The following is a 21,097-nucleotide window of genomic DNA, read 5'->3' on the forward strand; positions in this document are numbered from 1 at the left end:
CCCTTCCAGACACAAGAACAGTCCTGGATATTATAAATTAAGACAGACCACAGCAGCTTCTTTTGCATCTGAGGGTAGAGAACCCAGGCAAAGTTCTCACATGGGTTTTTGGAGGGATCACATCGAGGCTGGGCAGTGCCAGGGGCAGTGGCTGTGGTACACACCTTGCGGGCTGCACTGGTATTGAGTGACTTTACCACTTGCAACTCCTTGAAAAATGCTGCCAGAAGAAGAAAGGCTCCTTCCTTTTCACCTAAGCAGTGATGAAGCTTTCAGGGAGCCACTTTCCAGTGTGGAGAGTGCCATTTTCCTCCAGCAGTTTGCTGCAGGGATTGATCAGCTTTTTGGTTGTCCTGACACAACCACATCTTCAGCACTCTCACCAAGGGCCCATTAGCCCTTTTCTGGTATCATCACCTCACAGGTTCACACTGTCCTGCTTTTCCATGAGGAAGGCAAAATTCAGGCTATGAGAATTCAGGCTACAGGTCCATATACAGTAGGCACAGCTGTATTCCTTGCTTCTTCCACAACATGTTTTTTAATTTTTACTGAAGAGCATTTTGTCTGAGTGACTTTAACTTCCTAATTGTCTTCATTGTCTGCAATCATCAAACCCCCCTCAGTTCCCTGCCTGTCCCAGAGTCATCTGCAAATTCTGTCAGTAGCAATAGTTGTTCTTTCCAGATCACTGGAGGAAGATGCTGCAAAGTGTCAGGTCTAGAAGAGGTCCCCAGGGAGCCCCACCAGAAGTGCTCCTGTGTGTGCCACCTCCATTGGTGCCTGTCAGCCATCCAGCCCCTCAACTGTTTTATACATTGTCTGGAGCTGTTGCCATAGGTTCATTCTCCCCCAAAAGTGCTGTGTAGAGCCTAGTGGTGCCTCACCCAGGGATTGCATCCAGGCAGCTACAAGTATCAGTCACTTTTTATAAAACCAACAGAAAATGAAATGAGACCTGTTTTCCATGAAACTGTAAACTGGCACTGATTCTCTCTCTTTTTGTTGTTGCACTTGAATCCTGTGTCATCTTCTCTGTTGTTTGGTCTGGTGCTCATGTCAGATATTTCCACCTTGTCTTTTTCAAAATACACTTAGACTTTTTCCAGTCCACTGGAAATTTGCTGGCATCCCTGGGGTTATTAAGAATGGATGCCAACAAGCTAAACATTTCCCAGACAGTTCTTGAAGGACTTCAGGGTATAAGTTTTCTGCACTTTGAAATTTAAAATTGTTTGCCCCAAACAGCTGTTGTCTGTCATTCTTCTCAGTGATGCACTGGAGAGCACTTCATCATCCTTATGTCATCTCAACGTATCATCTATTTCTTTTCAAGTTCAGAACAAAAATATTAATCAAACTATTCTGCATTGTCATTAGCTGTTTCACCAGCTCCATCTAGAAATGAGCTAATACTGTTGTAACAACTCATTATTCTTTTCTTAACGGATATCTTTATGGGAATTGTTGAATTTGTGTATCTGCATGACAATTGGCTGAATGCTTCCTACTTTTGAATATGTGTAATCAACACTGTCTTTTAGATTCATCATTCAGATATATAATTTGCAATGCATAAATTATTCAGGATGTTGCTCAGCTACACAAATGTGTTTTCTTGTCTGGGTCATTCATCTCACCTAGATGAGGGCTAAGGCACAAGAGATGCTGCTCTTTTCACTTTTGCTAAGACCAGGTTAATTGAAATATAAAATATCCGTCCCCACACAGCAATGCTGCCTGCAGAAAGGGGATGCAGCCTGATTGGAGAGATGAGGAATTATCCTCAGGTTCAGGAGACACAGATTTTGTTGCTGGCTCTGTTACTGAGTCTCCTCATGCAAGTCATTCACCAGGTCATGCCCAACTCTCCTGCCCAGTAACTGGGACTCAGTGGTGCTTCACCTCCTCTTGGAAGTGCTCAGAGTCTGTGGAGAAGCATATCTTCCCTGAAGCATATCTTCCCTTCTGCCATCAGGGGGATTTAGAAAATAATTGAATGGATAGGATTAGCACTTGTTTTGTTCTTCTTTGGTTGCCATTTACCTGGCCATTCAAATTGGAACATCTCGTTTAATCGTGATTTACTTTTGACTTGAAATTTCTGGAAAAGCTGTCCAATGCAAAGCTAGGACTTCAGGGCAAGAAAACAGAATCAATACTTGTTGATCTTTTGATAAACTCTGCCCCCAGAGAGTGGAGTTTAGACCTTCACAATTTCCAGCCTCTTCTCCCTCCGAGTGAGTGGAGTAGGCGGAGAGGAAAGCTGAAACCAGGTGGGATCTGTATCCAAAATGTGATTTGTTCTTTGGGGAAAGACCAGCTTTGGTTCAGACTGCTCCAGCTGGTAAAACTTTCACTCTGTAAATTCAGTGTGAAACCAAATGTGTTTCTTGAAACAGATCCTTGGAGGCCTTTCAAAGATGCCGGTAGGTCAGATGTATCCAATTAGTAAGGGCCTGTGACAGCAGGCGAGAGCCCCGAGGGGCAGGGTGGGGAATCTTCCCAGAACATCTTGCCTGCACCAGGCTGAGCTTCACTGAGGTCACCCCATGGGTTAGAGCACAGAGAGTTCATGGTGGGGTTTTGGTGGCAGAGCCTTCTTTGAGCAGGGCTCACATGGGCAGTCCTGTCACAGGCTGTCACCCCCACTTCTGCATTTACCCATGCGCCTTCTTGTACAGTTAGGAAATGGGAATGGGGGAACAGTTCTACTCCTAACATTTTAATGTTTCTGTCTCTGCTGGCTGCTGTTTTGTAAACATGGCCTTTCACAAGATTTTTCAGCTTGACTTCTCTTTAACCACGCTCTCTATCACCTGGGAAGGTTTTATCCCTTGCAGTATATCTCACCTTTTTCAGGAAAGCTCAAAAATAGGTTTAGAGTCCCTGCAGACTATGAATTCAGGACCCTGTCTTGGAGCCCAGTACTCCTGGGGGAATAGCCCTGATACTTGGCTATAAGTACAATTTTTCTCTAAATCTTGGATCTTTGGATCAGCTGTCACTACAATGCAAGGACAGTCCAGACTTACTCTGAGTGTTCCTCACATGCAAAGGCTTGAAACATGACTTCTGTTCATTGCTTACAGCTTCCATGCTTTATTACTCACTGGGTAAACTAACCAGGGGAAAGTTTCCCACAGAGACAGCACCCAGGGCCTTTCTCCTGAGAGGGTCTTGGGGCATTTCACAACTCACACATGTACAGCTCTGCTGTGGAGAGGCAAAGGGGAGCCCAGGGCACTGCACAGGAGAAGGGTGTGTGGTTGAGTGGGCAGCTGAGCACAACTCCTGCTGTCACAGAGCTGGGGAACCCCACAGAGAAGCAGAGATAGGCTCAGTTGGTAATGCCCCAAATGAGAACTAAAGAGAGGGCAGGTGATCTTGGTTTAGGGGGCGAGATAGAGGTCTCAAGCAGCGCTGGTTTCCAATATTACTATGGGCAATCCCCAGTCATTTTCCAAGCTGAGAAAGGGAAAAAGAACACATCCCTAGTGACACCTGAAGGATGCTGGGGTGCTAGGTATAGTATGAAAAGACCTGGTCCTCTAAAGCAGGCATCAGGTTCAAAACTACATCAGAAACAAAATTATCCTCATTTACTATCTACGTTTATTTATCTGAACCTCATCTTTGCCAGGCGCCAAGTGTTAAATTACAAAAAACCACTGGCCAGGCAATTCCTCAGTCCTGTTCAAAGGCAGCACGCAGGTGCTGAGGAACAGGGATGTACCTGAGCTGCCAGTAGGACTACTTTAACAGCAGTATTAGTTTTGCAACAGCTGCCAGTGACATAGGAACTGCTCCAGATGTGGGGTGTTTATGAGCTGATTTATGGACTAGAGTAGGATCACAGCAGCTATCTGTGCTATGGGTAAGGATGCAGAGGATGATGGCTGCCTCCAGCTTTGGTCCCTGCAGATGCACCTCACTTCACAGCAGAGGACAGGAGAGGGAATCAAAGTGCAGGAGTTCTCGAGGAAAGGATGAACAAGGCTTTGCATTTTAGATGGGCTTTAGATTAGAAAAATAATAAAATCTGAGCATTTTAATAGAAAGATCAGCTCTAACATTGGTAATCTAGACAGACAGCGGTGGGATGAAGAGAGACATAGGGAATGTTTGATGTAAAATCAAGGTCGTGCCCTGAAAATCAGACACAGACGTGGGGAGAGGTATGTGGACCATTAAAATGAAAGGAAACCTGAGACAGTTGTTCCTCCAGCTGCCAAAGACACCACGCTCTGCTTGGGAATGCTGGAGTCTACTCTCCTCCACACTTGGCAGCGTGGCAGATACCGCATTGTGGTACCATCAGAGGAGAGGAAACCCAGAGGATAAACCAGAAGTGGCCTAGGAACATACCTTAAAAATTCCTTTCTACTCATTTATCTGACTGGGGAGAGAGGAAGGGAAAGTCCTGGCCCAGGAGCCAGGGGGCTGAAGCCCTCTGCTCACTTGCTGAGCTGACACAGAGAGTTCCTTTCCTGCTCAGAGGCACCAGTGAGCACGAAGGAGCTGCTCTGTCCTTATGTGTGACCAGGCTGCAGTGTCTTGGCAAATGCTGCAGAAATCCACTGTGGTTCTTTTTGGGAGTGCCAAGGTGCTGCAGAGAGACCAGCAGACTCTTTACATTCAAGTTTGTACATTTCTGGAGGAGCATGAAAGTTCTGCTCCTCCTCATTTGATTATGCCCAGGCTGAATCTGAGAGACCCTGAAGCTGATAGCATTTTTACTGCTGGTTTTCACCATGTGCTGTGACCTTCATTATCCTTGAAACATCTGTTGTTGCAGCACCAGCCTTCACTGAGCTTTCTGCTCTTGACTCCCAGCATGGGAAACTGACTTCTCAGCACCTTGGTCCAGCCTCCCCACCGCCTCTGCTCTGATGGGTGAGGGTGACAGACTCCTGGCAAGGATAAAGCAGACACTCAGGAGGGCACCTTGTACCCGCCAGGCACTTGAACTGCATCTGGCCTGGACCCCCCACAGCAAGGACAGCAGTAGATGCTCTGGCAGAGAGGCACAGGCTACCCGCTAAGAGAAAGCCAGGTCTGTTTGTGTTTACATTGCTGCAGGGAGCACCCAGTGCTGCTTCTAGACTGAAAGCTGTGCAATCAGCAGCAGTGAGGCTGAGCCTGGGCACAGCTGGGGCTGTGGCCTTGTGCCACTGCCTCCTGCAGCTCTGTGCTCCCTGACAGGATGATGGACTGTCACCACATCCTCACAGCACGTGGGCTTACCCTGTCCCAAGCAGCTGGAGTGGAACAAGGTTTCCACGCGCAACTTCCAGATCAGAAAATCCAAATCCATGTGGGTGGGAGTGATGGCATTCAGTCACCACAGTGCCATCAGACACAGAGGAGGTACTCTTAAAACACTGGGTGAGTTGCAGAGTGTCATAAGGGCTGGAGAACCACTCCACACCAGCTGGGAACTTGCAGACACAGTCTTTGGCATGTCTTGGCTGGAACAGATTCTTTGGTACCAGGGCTGGGAAGCAGGAAGGGGTCAGGTGGGGAAGGTACCCTTGCACCTTTTTAACTTCCTAAGTTCCTCATCTGTCACTGTGTGTCCCCATGTGTCACTGAGGGTTGCTGCCTGCCTACAGCCTGAGGAAGTCTCCTCCATGGGAAGGCAGCCAGCAGCACTGCCTGCAGCAGGACAGACTTTTCCAAGGAGCACTAGTATGAGGTTTCTTCCTCTTTGTACTTGGTCATCTAAACAACAGCCCTGATTAAAACCAGGAGCTGTTGTACACTCAGCCATGTGTGGACATCAGCCCAGCTATTTGGTCAACAAAATAAAAATTAAGATACTTAACTCTGAGCATCTGTTTTCTTGCTTTGTTCTTTTTTTTAAATTTTGGCCGTGTCCCTGTGAGTTTGGACCATTTTCTGACAGGTCAGCACAACAAGATGCCTTAAAGCTTTCTAAAGATTGGTTCTTTTACTTGATGATGGCCCAGAAAGCCACTGGGGATGTACAGTCAGCATCCACCCTTTTGGGAAAGGAGAGGGTGGAAGGGGAGAGGCCATGGTTCTGATTTGCTTGGCTTGGCGCTCAGGCTGCCGAGCTGTGCCTTATGCTGCAGCCACATGATTTGTGTAGCTGTGACACACAACCATAAATCAATCCAGTTGGGCTAGAAAAGTTCACGAACCCTCACTGAACTTTTGGACGAACATGGGTCGAGTTTCAGGCTCATAACGAAATCTGAAACCAGGCAGGCTTCAGAAGGATTTGCGTTTCACTGTGACCCTTTTGTAGAGCTTCACTAGAAAGGTGGTGGTCAGGAAAGCGCTGGGTTTGGTTAAGAAAAAAAGGTGTTAGCATGAGAGCCTTTAAACAGAGCAAGGCTGACTTCATGGAATAGTTCTACTAACAGTTAGTGAAAAATTATTATTTTTGAAAACTTCCTCTTGTACAGCCAGGACTTATCTTCATGTCACTTATCTTCATTTCACATGTCCAGTATGGCTAAAACACCTGCTGGGAAGATCTATTCCAGCATATTTTGCAGATTTTCAGAGATATTTCAAATCTCTTACTCTTAAACCTATTAAATTGTGGTGATTGAAAACTTTTTGCTTTAAAAACAATCAAAAACATCTCATTTTATAGGCATGGAGGTTTCTCAAAAACATCTTAATGCAATGCTAGCAAAAGGTTTCAAGGAGCATCATAATTTTCAGACAGCTCAAAAATAATCTATTCCTCCCCTAAATCTGAATGCAGAAATGAAGCCAGAAAGGGCTTCCTTGTCAGGTTCACTATTGCTTTTCTGGCTGAGGGAGGTCAGGTTCTCCTGCTGCATCTCCCAAGATGGCAGATATCCTCCATGGATTAGTTTGAGTCCAGATTTTGAATAAGCTTTTGCAGTGCTGCTTATTGCAAGTGGGCCGGGGATGATAATCTGGAGATTTTAAGATTATAAAATTTCAGGTCCAGTTTATTTGCCCTCTTCTATTTGAACCTTCAGGTTTCATGTTTGCAACCTTTTCCTTCCCAGCGTGCAGGAGTGTGAAAGCTGAGATCCTTAAGCACTCACAGGGCTATGCAGCCAATTTCCCAGGAGAACAGTAGAAACACCACAGCTATTTCAGAAAAAACCTGAAAAATTGGCATCTGTGCCTCCAGATGACTGAATGAGGCTCTGACTCCACTGAGCTTTGTTTTTCACCCCTTCACAGTGCAAATCAGTAGAAGCCTTGTTATACTTTACATGTTGTATTTCAAATAAACATATTGCACACTAAGAAACTGCTGTGGCTGTTCGGTCCAGTGTTTTCACTGTTTAGGATGACTCTTGCTTTTGCATTAAATTGACCCTGGAACAGATCCCAGATTAACAAAAACAAAATAAAAGCATGGGATTTCAGTCAGTTTAAACACTGGAGAATACACAAGAAATACTGAAGCTTAACCAGCACTTTGTTGCGATCTGTGTCTCTCATGAAACAAATTGTGCTGGTGCAAACAACTGACCTATGTGAAAAAGAACCAAAAAGGTCCAGTGTTGTCCTTATTGACAATGATTGTGGTGATTCCTAGGAAAGGGCTAAAAAAGGAAGGACAGTGAAGAGCCTCTCTCAGGAAGGAATATTGTTACTGTCAGATTCTGAGCAGTGATTTTTATTTGGTCTGGGCAAAATTCAGTTTGGAAATTAAAGGGAATAATGAACTGAAAATCTCTGAGCTATGTACAGCTGTCCCAGAAAAACAAATGCTCTGGCCTAACTTCTGCTTCCATGGAGATGGATACACCTTGTGTAGGCTGCTGGAGGACTGCTCCCCCAGGATTAAGAGCAGCATTTTGGGGTGCTCTGACCTTGCTGGACCATATCTGCATTCTTGAAAATCTTCCTTTCCATGAGAGGGTCCTATGGGCTCCCTCTCTGACCTCTGCCTAGTGCATGTAAGTCCTGAGGGTCTAAGGTAAATCACACTGGGCTTATAGACTTAGAGCCGAGTTTGGAAACTAATTTGTGGCTTTAAAACATGAGGTCTCAAATATGAGAACTATTCTCCTCTGTTTGTCAGAGCAGTGGATTCAAATCCTTCCATGCCAGAGGGACCCCAGCAGTAAGTATCGCAGCAGCGGTCCCCGCTGGGGAATAATTGGCCCCGACTCCATGACTGCAGAAGGCTGATCAGTCACTTCATTGTTACTGTACTAAACTATTAAGAAAAACCCATCGCCCTTGCCAGACAGTCACGACACACACGTGGATCCAATTGGTCAATGAATCCAAAACACCATCACCAGAGTCCAATTAAGAAATCACCCTTTAGTAAACAAATCTCCATAACACATTCCACATGTGCACAACAACAGGTGCAGCAAGTGGAGATAAGAACTGTTTCTCATTCTTTTCTCTGAGCTTTCTCACAGCTTCCCAGGAAAATCCTGGGAGAGAGCTATGTCTCCTCTCTGTTCAGAGGATATGTGATTACCACAAGTAAGAATGGGAGAGAAGGCAGAGAAACGGGACAGGACTTGATAGATAATAAATGGCAGAAAGACAGCGTAGTTCCTCAAAGAGGACAGGGAACATGAATTCTTGATGTCAGGAGATGAGGGACCAAGAAAAGCTGGAGAAAAGTCATCAGATGGAGAATATTTCAGCTAGATATAAGGAACATTTTTCTTATTGAGCCAAGAAATTGCAAGTTGCTAAGAGTGCTGTGGAGTTGGAGTGGGCTCAGAATGGCAACTAACAGAGAGCTCTGCTGGCACAATAGCACTGCTGTTGGCTCCTGACCCACCTCACTGCGGGCCACACCATAACTGCATTCAGCGCTCCCCTAGGACCTACAGCAATGACAACTCGAGGGGACAATACATGGTATCAAAAAATCTGCAAGCCATTTAAGCGTTGGAGATCTGCTGGAGTACAGATGAAGCCATTCTGTTGTCGAGGAAATTTTGCAAGGGCTGCCACAAAGCCAGTGGTGTCACAGAATTGATCACAGAAGGGTTAAGGTTGGAAGAGACCTTAGCAAGTTGCATTATCCAATACCTCTGTTCATGCAGGGCTCTGCTCTACAGCAGGTTGCCCAGGACCATGTCCAAAAGGCTTTTGAATATTTACAAGTATGGAGACTTCGCTATCTCCCTGGGCAACCTGTACATCAGATTATCAAATAGGCTTCCCGCCTTTCATGCACTCTGTGCACACCTTATTCTCGGACAAGTTCTGCATGTAAGAGATCAGCATGTACTTCAAGCAAGGCCAAAGCAGATGACTCACTGGATGCAACTTTCATCCCAAAGCATCTGTGTTTCAGCACAGCAGCATGGCTAGGAGCTGCTACCCTAAATCACTGCTTTCCAGACTTGAAGTTTTCCAGGTGGAGACAATTATTTAATTTCCGTCTACCCATGAAGGAGGCAGAGCTGTGTCCATGACATTCAGGTGTGCTCAACTTCATCCAAAGGATAGAAAGGACCGTGCCATGACAAACTGTAAGAGTTATTCTTTTGGCTGGGAAAAATCTTGATGGAGAGTAAGCATCTATTTGTGCTATACCTGATAGCAGCAGGAACAAGAACGTGATGAAGGTAAATCCTGCATTTCACAATGGAGGAGGTTCTGCTCCTCAAAATTCAGAGTCCTGTGTGCATGGGACTTTCTGAATGTGTGCATGTGTGGTCCACAGCTCTTTGTAATATACTGTGATTTTCCCCACTCCTCTACAGAGATAAGTAGGTAGGAGGCAGCTGTTTGGATAAGTCAGCAGCAGGCGATAAGATTGTAACAAAGCCATTGGACAGCAGTGGAAACTTTCTATGCCACACGCAGGGTTTTTATCAGGGGTCTACAAATTGCCTTTGTTTCATTTTAAGGGCTTAACTTAGCTCATCCTCAAAGCAAAATGGCCTCATCCTTCCTGTCATCTTCCAAGATAGAGGAAGTGGTGAGATGTGTGTGTGTGTTCCCTGTCAGTTGATATCACCTTACACCAGAGCCTGGAAACAGGCTTTTAAATCAGCATTTTGGGTTTCCTTTCCTTGTTTCCCTCTGCTTTGGTGACTTTGGCAAAAAGAGCCTCCATTTCCTCCTTTGCTCTGATTAAACAAACTGGAGGATTCAGAGATGGTGTGAAATGAGCCAACCCTGATGGGACTTAGGAACAGCCTTTCCTGTCCCTGTAAAACCCCAGCGCAGGCAGTGCTCACATCCCCTGCCTTGGTGCCAGGGAAATTGCACATGTATGCTCCATGTGTAACCTAAAAAGTCTGGAAATCACTGGGCAGCTACTGAGGTGATCACTGAGCCCATGTTTGTGGGCTGGCTTGCAACTGCTTAGCTCTCAGCCACTGCAAAAGCAGAGAGGCTTTGAGCACAGCTGTGTCGGCTCATCAGAGAAGGTGACTCGAGAGAACTAGTGCCAGAAAACTGATTGATGGAAGAAATCTTTTGGCTGGACCTTTCAGAATCTGGAGATGTGCATGAAGGGATTGGCTTGGTAAAGTCAGAGTGTGACCTGAGCAGGAGTTGGGTACAGTCTGGGAGTCCCATGCACTGCTGTACATGTGATGAGCACTGCTGCCCTGTCACTGAGATCATAGAGCAGCCGGCAATATATAACGTGTAGCATTTATTTAAAAACATTAAAGTACCAAAAAATGTTTATTTTAAAACATTAAGTACCAAAACAAAACTGTAGCTTGAAGCTGTGCACTGTTCCTCTGGCCCTAGGGACCAACATGTCTCTAGAGTTCCAAGCTGCCTTGCAAGGCCAGTCTCTGCCCCAGAAGAATTTGCAGAGTATATGGACAAGGCACAAAAAGAAAAAGGGCTGATGGCTCATATTTATTGGCCAAGGAGACGGAAGAAGCAGAGGAACTTAGATGTGTTCCTGATTTACTTCACATGTGTCCTTGCTTTTCAGCAACCAGAAGTTTTCCAGCCATGTCGATAGCCTGGGCCAGACACAGGCTCTTCCTCTGCCACCAGGTCAGTCACTGTGAGGTTCTTCAGGAATGTTACTGCATGTTAAATCCTCATCCTGTCTCAGTACTCAGGACATTGCAAGCATAGACAGGCTGTTTCAACCTGATTTAACCAGGTCAAAGAGGAAATGTGCAGCAGAACAACCTTACTCCCTGCCCACTGATAGCCCAGTGTTTAACAGCTTGCAGTTTGCTGAAAACCACGTGTGAAAAGAGCTATGCCAAATGAAACCTACTGACACTAAATGCAGATTTTGTGAGCAAGAAGTAAATTAAACAACTGTAAAAGCTGGAGAAATGTCTAGATCATTTGAGTGGGTTTATGTATTTAAGAAAGGGTTGGCTTATGTGTTCGCTAGCAACACACCAGCCTCAGAAACAAATACTTTAAATCTTCTGATATGACTTTTGTCTGGGAATGAAGACATGAAACAAAGAGTGCATCTCACTGAAAACCTCAATCCCAAGCCCTGAATAAGCCGGTAATAGTCTGCAGACCACTTTAAAGTTCTAAGAACTTTTCTGCCTGATAGTTCCTCATGCTTATTAGACATGAAAAAGATGATTTATAACACAATCCTTATATATACAACCTTTCTTCTAGAAAACAATCATTGTTTGTGCAGTGCTGGTAGAAGCATCTCAGTTGTGAAGTAGTTTTAACTGCAGGGAAGAGAGATATTGACTCAGTTAAAAACCTTTCTTTTTTTTAGCTCCCTAGCAAAAGGTCACTAAAGACACACCAAACAAAGGCAGGAGAAGACACTCCTTTTCCTACTGTTGATGGCCCTTGAGCTGCTAGTAGAGAGGAAAGATGCTCTGACTTGCTCAAGTGGAGGAAGGTGCCCCCACCAATACCAGGGTGAGTGGCCCACAGCCCCATGGAAGCTCTTCACCTCATTCACCGACATGCAAGATTTTGTCCTTACATTTTGGTGGAAAGAAGTGCTTATAATTTGTCCTAACAAGCCAGAAGGAGACTCCTTCTATGTAAGACAACCCTCAGAGACTACTGAGGAGACCTGGGATTTCCAGGAGGACGCAGCATTAGGAAAATAGGCAATGAGGGAGTGTTGCAACACTAGTGATCTTTGTGGGCTTCTTCCTCTCTGAGATGTCTAGTCCAGGCCAGCCTGGGGCCTTCCTGGACATACCTGCAGAGTCCAGATGACTCATTTTAACCAGCAAAATTGCCCTGCCCACATCTTCTTAGAGAAAGGAGCACTGACAAGGACAGACTTCTCACTACTAGGGTAAAAATGACCCAACATGGGAACTTCTGCGGAAATGCATACATGTACACATCTACATGTGTATAAACCAAAATGATTTAAACTGCTTACAGATCTAAGTGCCAAGAAGTAATTTTTGAGTTCAAAAGCAGTGTGCTGAGAGGATGGGGAGAGCGCACGCTAGTCTTAAGAAGAAAGTTCTTGTCTTGCTTTTAGCTCAACTATTTTTTATTTTTTTTCATTTATGACTATCATTTGGTAGTTTCTGAATGGGCTTTGGCCAAGTAATTCTGGTTGTAGGAATCAGCATTTTTAGTTATGAAGCACAGACATCATGGTATTCACATTCTTTAGATCCTCTCTCCTGAGGTGTAACTATTGAATCTCTATTAAATGCAGTTGAAATAAGCACAACACTACCATTACTTTCAGTAAGGTCAAGGCTGGGTCCATTACAGACAGAGATCCATTAAGCCCTTTATGTACTGGCCAGGCCTTAGAAAATTGGCCTGGAGTTCTTGTTGTTCATTCCTTCTGGCTGCTGTTAATCAATTAATATTGAAATTGCAGAGTCAAATGGAGACTGGATATTAATATAGAGTGTGCACTGTTTCCCTGCAGGAATTCATGTAAAAGCTGTCATTAGCATCATGCATATACATGAGTCCAACAGAAAGCTATTAACTTATGTATTCATCCAAGCAGGCTCACTAAGTGCTTTACCATCAACAGTCTTGCTGCACTTGAAATTAAATATGTGTGTCAAGGTTAGCACTTCCTGGGCTGAAAAACTGAACCAGAAGAATATTAACAGATGTTAGCAATATGTGTGTGTGGGAGGAGAAGATCACACCTGAGTCTAGTCAGTACGGAACAGTATTTGGAGCCTGGAGCTAATAATCTAGGAAAAAAAACACTTTTAAGGAGCACAGACAGAGTTTGTGTTCTCTGATGATGCCTTTCCCCTCTCAGTATGCCCAAATGGACTTTCTGACACAGTCTTTAAACACTGAGTGTGTTAGGTCTGACCTGGGGCACCCAGGAAGCTGCAAGGATTCTTGCAGCATAACATCTAAAGAAATGTCTCTGGCTGATGCAGAATTGCCCGTTGTCTCCACCTCCCTGCTGCAGCCCAGGGATAGAACAACCTGGGGATAGAACAACAATTCCTGCTCCCTGTCCCTGAGACAATCCTCTGGTTAGAAGGAGAAGTATTGAAGCTATGTCCAAGGCAGCTGGTTTAAGTTGGCTTTAGTTTCCAAAGACATATTCTCTTTTAAAAACACAGTCATTAGCTGTTGCACGAAATTATTAACAGAACAGGTAACGGATGTTCCTATTCAGGAAAATGCAAACTTTAAACTCTGCTGGAGAAAAGAGCTTACTCTGGTCTGAGATCAGATTTCCAGCTGTAAAAGAGAAAGCTCTGTCCAGAAGTGCATGCAGGACTTACCAAGAGGCAGAAATCCACTATGATCCCATGTGGCAGACCCCTTGCTGTCTGAGGGAGTGTGCACAGGAATCAGGGAAACAAGCAGTCACATTTGTAAAAGGTCCAAGGTGGAGAAATACTATGTAAGAGCTGGGAATTGGCAAACACGACTCTTGTTTAAGAAAATAAAATAAAATAGACTAATAATACAATCTGGGAAGCAATATGGCCAATGAGTTGGACATTTGTTCTGGGGAAAATGCTTGGAAGCCATTTCAATGGATATAGTAAGAGAAGGGTGACCAAACCCCACTAGATTAGAGGAAGCCAGCACAGACTGAGGCACAGAAGGATCGTGTCATGCTTAACTACTCTTCAGGAATCCTTTGAAGATATCACTGCCATGACAGATAAGGGCAATTTAGTGGGTAGCAGAATATTTTGATTTTCCAGAAGCGTTTGACAGTTTTCCATACAGTAGATTAATGGCTTTTGTACAAAGACATTAAAGGGAAGATAAAACAGTGACTAGAATGGAAAAAGAGCTTAAAAATAGGAGACAAAGGTTGGCAGGGGATGGAAGGAAGCATTTCTGACTGTTTCTAAAACTGACATCACTTCTATTTATAGTGGGTCCAATGATATTTATATTGAAGCCAGTGGTAGTTTGCCACTGAGATCAGATTTGCAGGAAGACAATGAAAATGGGTGGTGCCCTGCTTTGATCTATGTACCTGTTCAGAACAGCCTAAAATTGGGACAGTAAATCACCTTACTGTATGAGCTGCAGACAGAAAACCTCTGGAAGCGCTGCTGCCTTCACTTGGAGGGTCTTGGAGGCACAGGGGTGAGTTCCTCCAGTCAAACCTGTGCAGAGGGTCTGAGCAAGCAGCACTGCCTGCAGCCAGGCAGAGTGAATATTCTAATCCAAACCATTGCCTTACTCATTGGGCCAAAAGTATTTCCCTGAAAAGTGCTGTAGGAAGACCTGGAAGCAGGGCTGAAGCATCCTGTTTGAGGAAGCAAAGGTGCTTTTCATAATCACAGAATCACAGGGTAAGCTGAGTTGGAAGGGACCCTCAGTGATCATTGAGTCCATCTCCCACCCCTGCACAGGATGCCACCAAGAGTCACACCCTGTGCCTGAGAGCATTGTCCAAACACTTCTTGAGCTCTCTCAGGCTGGTGCTGTGACCACTGCCCTGGGGAGCCTGTTCCAGTGCCCAACCACCCTCTGGGTGAAGAACCTTTTTCTAATATCCAACCTTAACCTCCCCTGACACAGTTTCAGGCCATCCTCTCAGGTCCTGTCACTGGTCACCGCAGAGAAGAGATCAGTGAGTGCCTGCCTCTCCTCTTCCCCTTACAAGGAAGCTGTAGCTGCAATGAGGTCTCCCCTCAGCCTCCTCTTCTCCAGGCTGAACAGACCAAGTGTCCTCAGCTGCTCCTCACAGAGCTTCCCATCTATTCCTAATGCTGTAGGCTTGTACAGTAGTATCCTTAACCTGTTCCAGCAGCAGGATTAGTCCTCCTCCCTGTTGGGAGCATTGAGCCCTAAGAGTGAGCAAAATGCCAGTGGGATCTGCTTGAGGTCCAACAGGTTAGAAGTTTAGGAGACAGCCTGCAAGCTGCAGATCCCCCAAACACTGCACATATTGTTCAGCAGTTGTAAATGTCTCAAGTAATTTCAGTCCTAGACTTAGAATGATAGAACAGCCTCCAGCCACCTGTCATTAAACCATAGCCTGCTCATCGCAGGTAGAACAGGGATAAGCCCTCCGTGAAATCCTTTGGTAGCCTGCACTCTAATGCCTCGAGGTGATGAAGGGTGAAGGGCAGCGGAAAGCTGAGGTCCTGGCTCTGTTGGCTCCAAAACTCAGGGTTATCTCAAAGGAAACCGGATTTGAAGTGCCTAAACTCTTCCCTAGGCACTGCAAACAACTCTTGTATGTGTCACTGTCCCTATATCAAGCTCCAGGAGCTGCCCTGTTGTTGTGCATTGGTAACGGGAGTTAAAAGAGGCTTCATGAACAAGCATCTGAAGGCACAGAAAGCCACAACCAGAGGAAGGTAGTGCCAGAATTACCACCTCATGAAGGTTTTCTGCTAGCCCTGCTGTCGCTAAAACTAGGATGGGTCAGGTTTGATGCCTCTGAAGTTGTCAAATTGGTCATAAAGTCAAACCCTATGAATTAAAAATTGGTACTCGAGGTCAGTGGAGTCATGTTGTTTGTTCAGCAAAAGGACATACAGATTTTCCTGCTTTTCCAGTTGGATATGGACTCTGGAGTTGTATGCTACCTCCCTCTTAGGTAGAAGTGTCTTTCATGTAACCTGATACTCTTCTTCAAGGATATTTTCTTGGTCAGACCTGTACACCTAGACCTATAGGAGATCTTAAAGGTGTTCCACTCATCTCCACTGAATATCTCGAAATTTGCATTTGCACTCAAGTTATGGTAATTTTTTATACACAGGGCACATCAGACAGTATATCACTAAACAATTTTTTCCCCACAAGCTGTCAGTATCTCTCAGTCCTAAAAGAAGCAGTCTGCAAAATAGAAAATCTTTTAGACAACTTTGCCTGAATACTTTCTATCTCTTTTCAGTTTTGCCTGTAGCACTTTATCCTGGCTTTCAGAGTAGGGATAAAAATACAGGAAAAAATATATCATGCTCGAATGCCTGTGGGGAAAAGAAACAGCATTTGAAACATGTTGTTTTAAAATACAACTTCCTACCTGTAGTCTTTGTTTGTTCTGGAAGTGTCTAGAATCCTTGATAGCGCTTGAGTTCTTAAAAACTCTTTAAAAACTTACTCAATGAAAATAAATCAAGATAAGGAATACATATGGTAACAATACCGTCTCCTGCTTGGTTTCAATTTGTTCCAGCTGTTTGCACGATGGGGAATTGCAAGGCCAGGAGCACTGTGTTCATGACCATGTTACTGGAAGTGGCAGACAGACCACTTGGGCAGCTCACTACCTCCGTGCGAGCAGGTAAGGTAACAGAGAAGTCAGCAGTCACCTTGTGGCAATCAACTGAGTTACTTGGGTATAAAAGGGGAAAATCCAGCTCCTTCAACTCCTTGAGGGCGCCATAAGAAAAGGTCATGATCAGCAAACAAAAAGAAAATAATATCTGGGTGTTCAAAGTCTGCCTGAAGTTTGATTTCTCTGCCAGAAAACCCAGCGCTAAAGTTTAAGATAACATTTAGAGGGAAACAGATGTACTTGGGTTGTTTATCTGAAATAACTCCTCATACCTCATAGCCCAGCTTTGTAAAATCTTCTTCTAACTTGAACATTTAATGTGGCCACTCCCTACAGCAGTAATCTTTAGTGATGCACAGACAACCATCCCAAGGGAGCCATAATTTATAGTCCTGCTTGTAACTGACAGTAAAAAAAGCTGTGTAAGTGTATGAGCTTAAATACACTATGTTGAATTCCTTATTAAATGTTATTAAATTCTTACACAGCGCTTTCTCTTGCTAGAGTTTGCTAGAACTCTAAAAAATGTCCTATCCCTTCCCTCAGTGATATTATCCAAAACAGAAACATCACCTGCTGTGTAATGCATAGAAATCTAAGGGCACTATAGCCAATAGCTACAGCTTAGATAAATGGCTGAGGAGATGACAGTGCTCGTTCCTTCCCTTATTTCTTTGTAGCCCATTTGTCACGGGAGGAGAGGAGTGTCTGTGGCACTCAGAGGTACCGGCAGCTTTCATCAGTGGAGCAGAATGTTTGGCACCCAGGGTTATCACCTGCTGATGTCTTTCTGGGATTGCCCAGCTATGAAAAATTGTATTTAAACATACCTTTAACAACCCCACCCACTGCCTTGTGTTTCCTATCTCAGAAGTCCTTCAGGCTGCTGAAGTTAAATAAAGAATAAAATTAAAACCAGGGTTAACTCTGCTGAAATGAATTGTGAGATTAGCAGAAGCAAGGCCTAAGGTGGAACAATTTTTGTGTTACAAAACCAGGAGTCAGCATGCAACTAACATCACAGCTTGGGGGGAATGGCAGCAGAGGCCAGGGTTCAGCTCCAGAACAGTCAACAGGCTGGCATCTGAATTTCACACCACCTCCCTTGCTCCTGCAAAGTGAGGAAATCCTGTTTCCAAAGCCCTCTACCCAATATCCCCATATTGCTGCGTCACCCATCAGGGGTGTGGGGAATTTGTGTGCAGCTGTTGCTACTGAATCCCACTTGGAGAGGGGCAAGGGAGATCTTTTTGCTCTAATTGCAACTTGTTTTCCCAGGGAGCCCATGCAGAATAGAGGGGAGCTTTGATTGGGAAGTGGATGTCATGACAAATTTGGGGTGCTGAGCTCTCCTGGGCAGTGATACCACAAGGACAGCAGGACGTGCAGGCCTGTCCCTGGTGTTGCCAGTGAGCACACGAGGACAGCATGTTACTTTCCCTCCTTGCTGCCCTTTTCTACCTGGTGTACTGTAGCTGCCCAACCTAATCCATGGGATCTTCCAGGCTGTTGTTGTCCTTCCCAAGGTCTTTGCATTGTACATGCAACAAGAGGCATTTTTGCAATCTGGCACTGCTGTGGTATGGATGCTCCATTGGATCCTCAGGATTTTCAGTCCCTCTCTTGGCTTAAGTGCTGCATTTACACTTGTAAAATAAATTTGAAAAAAGTGTTGCAAACCCTTAAGGCTGGCCTTGTAAACTTCCTGCAAATTTCTCATGGTAGAACAAATAAATTATATAAATGTTTGAATAAGATCAAAGTGTAGAAAGACTGTGATTTTTTTTTATCTGCCACTGGGCAGTAGGGGTTGTGGAACCTTGTGGCTGAGGGCTGGGGTGCAAGAGAGGGTCTGAAGTGTTGGTGGCACCAGAGGAATCCTTACACAAGCTTCAGATGGAAGAGCTGAGATAGGGTGTGCTGTGCAGGGAAATCTGTGCTCCCTCCATGTTTTTAGGTTTTTGAACAAAAATTAAGGATAATGAACAAAGGGTTTAGGGGGTCTATAATCATGAGTCCCACGCCTGGTCTGCTGTTTTACATACGTAAAACACAGTGGGCTAAAGAGATGGCCTAAAGAGACCTGGTCAATCTTCTAAGCTAAATCTCTAGTTCCAGGTGAAAATAAAATTTGTCAGATCCAAGTAACAGAAGAACTTGCAGGGACTGGAAATAATGCTTCTTATTCCTGTGTTGTAAGGAGCCCTTGATGGGTGAATACAAGAGAAGGGCACACTGCATCCAGCTGGGCTCCCTGCCCACAGTGTGAGCGCTCACTAACACAGTCTCAGGGTCACCAAGACAGTCTCAGGGCTCACTAAAGCAGTCTCAGCTCTTGCTAACACTGTCTCAGTGCCCACTAAGAGTCTCTGAGAGAAGCTGTGATGGCATCCTCTGAGCAGCCCAATTAGAGGCATCACCAAACAGAGGCCTGCATAAACTCGGCTGCAGCTGCAGGACAAGTCCCTCCTCCCCATGCCCTCTGTGCTCAGGGCACGGATCAGTGTAAATCAAGACAATCCTCAGCCAGGGAAGCAAGGATCTCCCAAACAAACCCTTGCCCTTTTATTTGTTTGTGTGATCATATTTGTTGGATCTCTTCTTTACCAACTGCTGTCTGAAGTTCAGGAGACACTGGCTTTTATCTTGGTTTTTCTCTGCAGCTGTGAACTATGATAAACATGATAAAGTGAGGACCTAGCATGTAAGGCTAGGTCTTATGGAAAACCAGCATTTTTCCTCATTCCTGTAGGAGACAGCAAAAGTGCATGGTCCTTCTCGATATGAGCTACTGCAGCCTGAGAGCATCCTCCTGAGCAGTCTCTCTCCTCAGGGGGCAATTGCCTTTCCTGGGATGCTGCTGCTCACATCCCACGGCACCAGCATACACATGCTCTAAAGCAACAAGGTGTAAAAATACTTTGAAAGCTGGCCAAGGAAGATGGCCAAGAGCTGGGAGGAAGATAAAGCTTTGAACAGTGCTGTAACTGAAGCAAGGTCTCCACCTCCACAGAGGAGCTGCCTGATGAAGGGAACATGCTCTCAGTGGTGCACAGCAGCACTCAGCAAGCAACCCTGCCCTGTTCCTCACACCCAGTGGTTTCCAGAGCTGCCTCATTATCTCATTTCAAGAGTAAAATCTGATTAGATTTAAAAAACAATCAGTAAAATTGAAAACATTCTGATTTTCCATGTGCAGGAGAGCAGACCCTTGGGTTTGAGTGTTACTGGATGGAGAATACAACTGCAGCTGGCCGGGATTTCCCCTCCCACCAGGACAGGAGCAGGCTGTGGACCTTCCCAGGAGCTTGCCCGGGCACTGCTGCAGGAAGCCTGCATTCATGGACACTCTTTGTTCCTGGTGACCATGAGGTTCTCAGTGACCCATCACAACTCCTCAGCTGAAGGCTTTTGGCCATGCTCCTGTGCTACTGAAGTCAGCAAGAACAACGCAACCCATTCAAGCAGGAACAGAATTTGGCCTGACAGAAGCAAACAGAAAAGCTGAGACAATGAGCCCTCTCAATTGCTCAGAAATAATCTTCCAGCTGATGGGCATAAAACTGTATTTACAGAAAAGGCCAAGATGATTTTCCATAACTCTCCTGCAAGGCAGCCCTCTTTCCTCTGCTGGTCTTATAAAAGCAGAGAAGCCAGCATTCACAGCACTGCTGATATAAAGTAAATCAACAGATTGGAGGCATCTTTCCAAATAGACAACTGTGTTTATTAGTCCAAGATACTAGTAAAAGCACTCTGTAATGAAGATTTCCTCATTTCTTTGTTTTATGTTTATTATAGCTGCTCCTCTGTTGCAAGAAATAAAATTGACATGAGGATTATTAGAGTCAAAGGCAGACTTGGATTTTTTTTTAATGTGCTTGGGGTAACTAACACAGACAGCAACGTAGCAGGAACTGCAAAGGGAGTAGTTGTTTCATGTTACAAGGCAGACCAACACAAATTTATGTGGGTAGTTTCCTGGGAACTGATCCAAAAAGAACTTTAGATGTCATCATCCCCAGCTCCACAATGCTGAAGTTTCACTGTCTATTACCAGGGCATAATCTCCAGCCTCAAATTAACAGAGAAACAGGATGCAAAGTGGGATGCCACAACTCAATACTGAGCACTGCAAATCACAGCCTTAATGGAAATGAGCCCCCAAAAGTCTCTATTTAGGCACTGAAAATAGAAAACACAGATTAGCAAACACTTAAAATATATATGAATAAATGTTTATAAATTGTTTTCTCATCAAGAGATGCTTGTACTTCTGGAAAAGTGATCAGGGGAAATATGAGAAATATATTCTGTAGAACTTTCTGACATCAATAAAGGGCTAAAGTATATAAGCCTTTTCCAGGGTTTTAGTAATCAGCTCAGGTTATCAGCTTGAAGCAAAATAACCCATCTGGTTATTATTCTGTAGTAAATACCCTGGGGCAGCATGTATTGGTTTGTTAGTAA

The 21,097-nt window shown here is 44.8% G+C and overlaps 1 long non-coding RNA gene across 1 annotated transcript in view; it reads left to right on the forward strand.

Annotated features, from left to right (window-relative positions):
• LOC132324933 (uncharacterized) overlaps nucleotides 1-20,795 on the forward strand; it is a 56,122-nt gene extending 35,327 nt beyond the window's left edge. The window contains exons 3-4 of the long non-coding RNA XR_009485776.1: nucleotides 16,526-16,633; nucleotides 19,827-20,795. This is a non-coding gene — a long non-coding RNA (uncharacterized LOC132324933). The remainder of the gene's footprint in view (nucleotides 1-16,525; nucleotides 16,634-19,826) is intronic.
• The last annotated feature ends 302 nt before the right edge of the window (nucleotides 20,796-21,097 follow it).

This window comes from Haemorhous mexicanus, chromosome 3 (assembly GCF_027477595.1).
Source record: "Haemorhous mexicanus isolate bHaeMex1 chromosome 3, bHaeMex1.pri, whole genome shotgun sequence".
NCBI lineage: Eukaryota > Metazoa > Chordata > Aves > Passeriformes > Fringillidae > Haemorhous > Haemorhous mexicanus.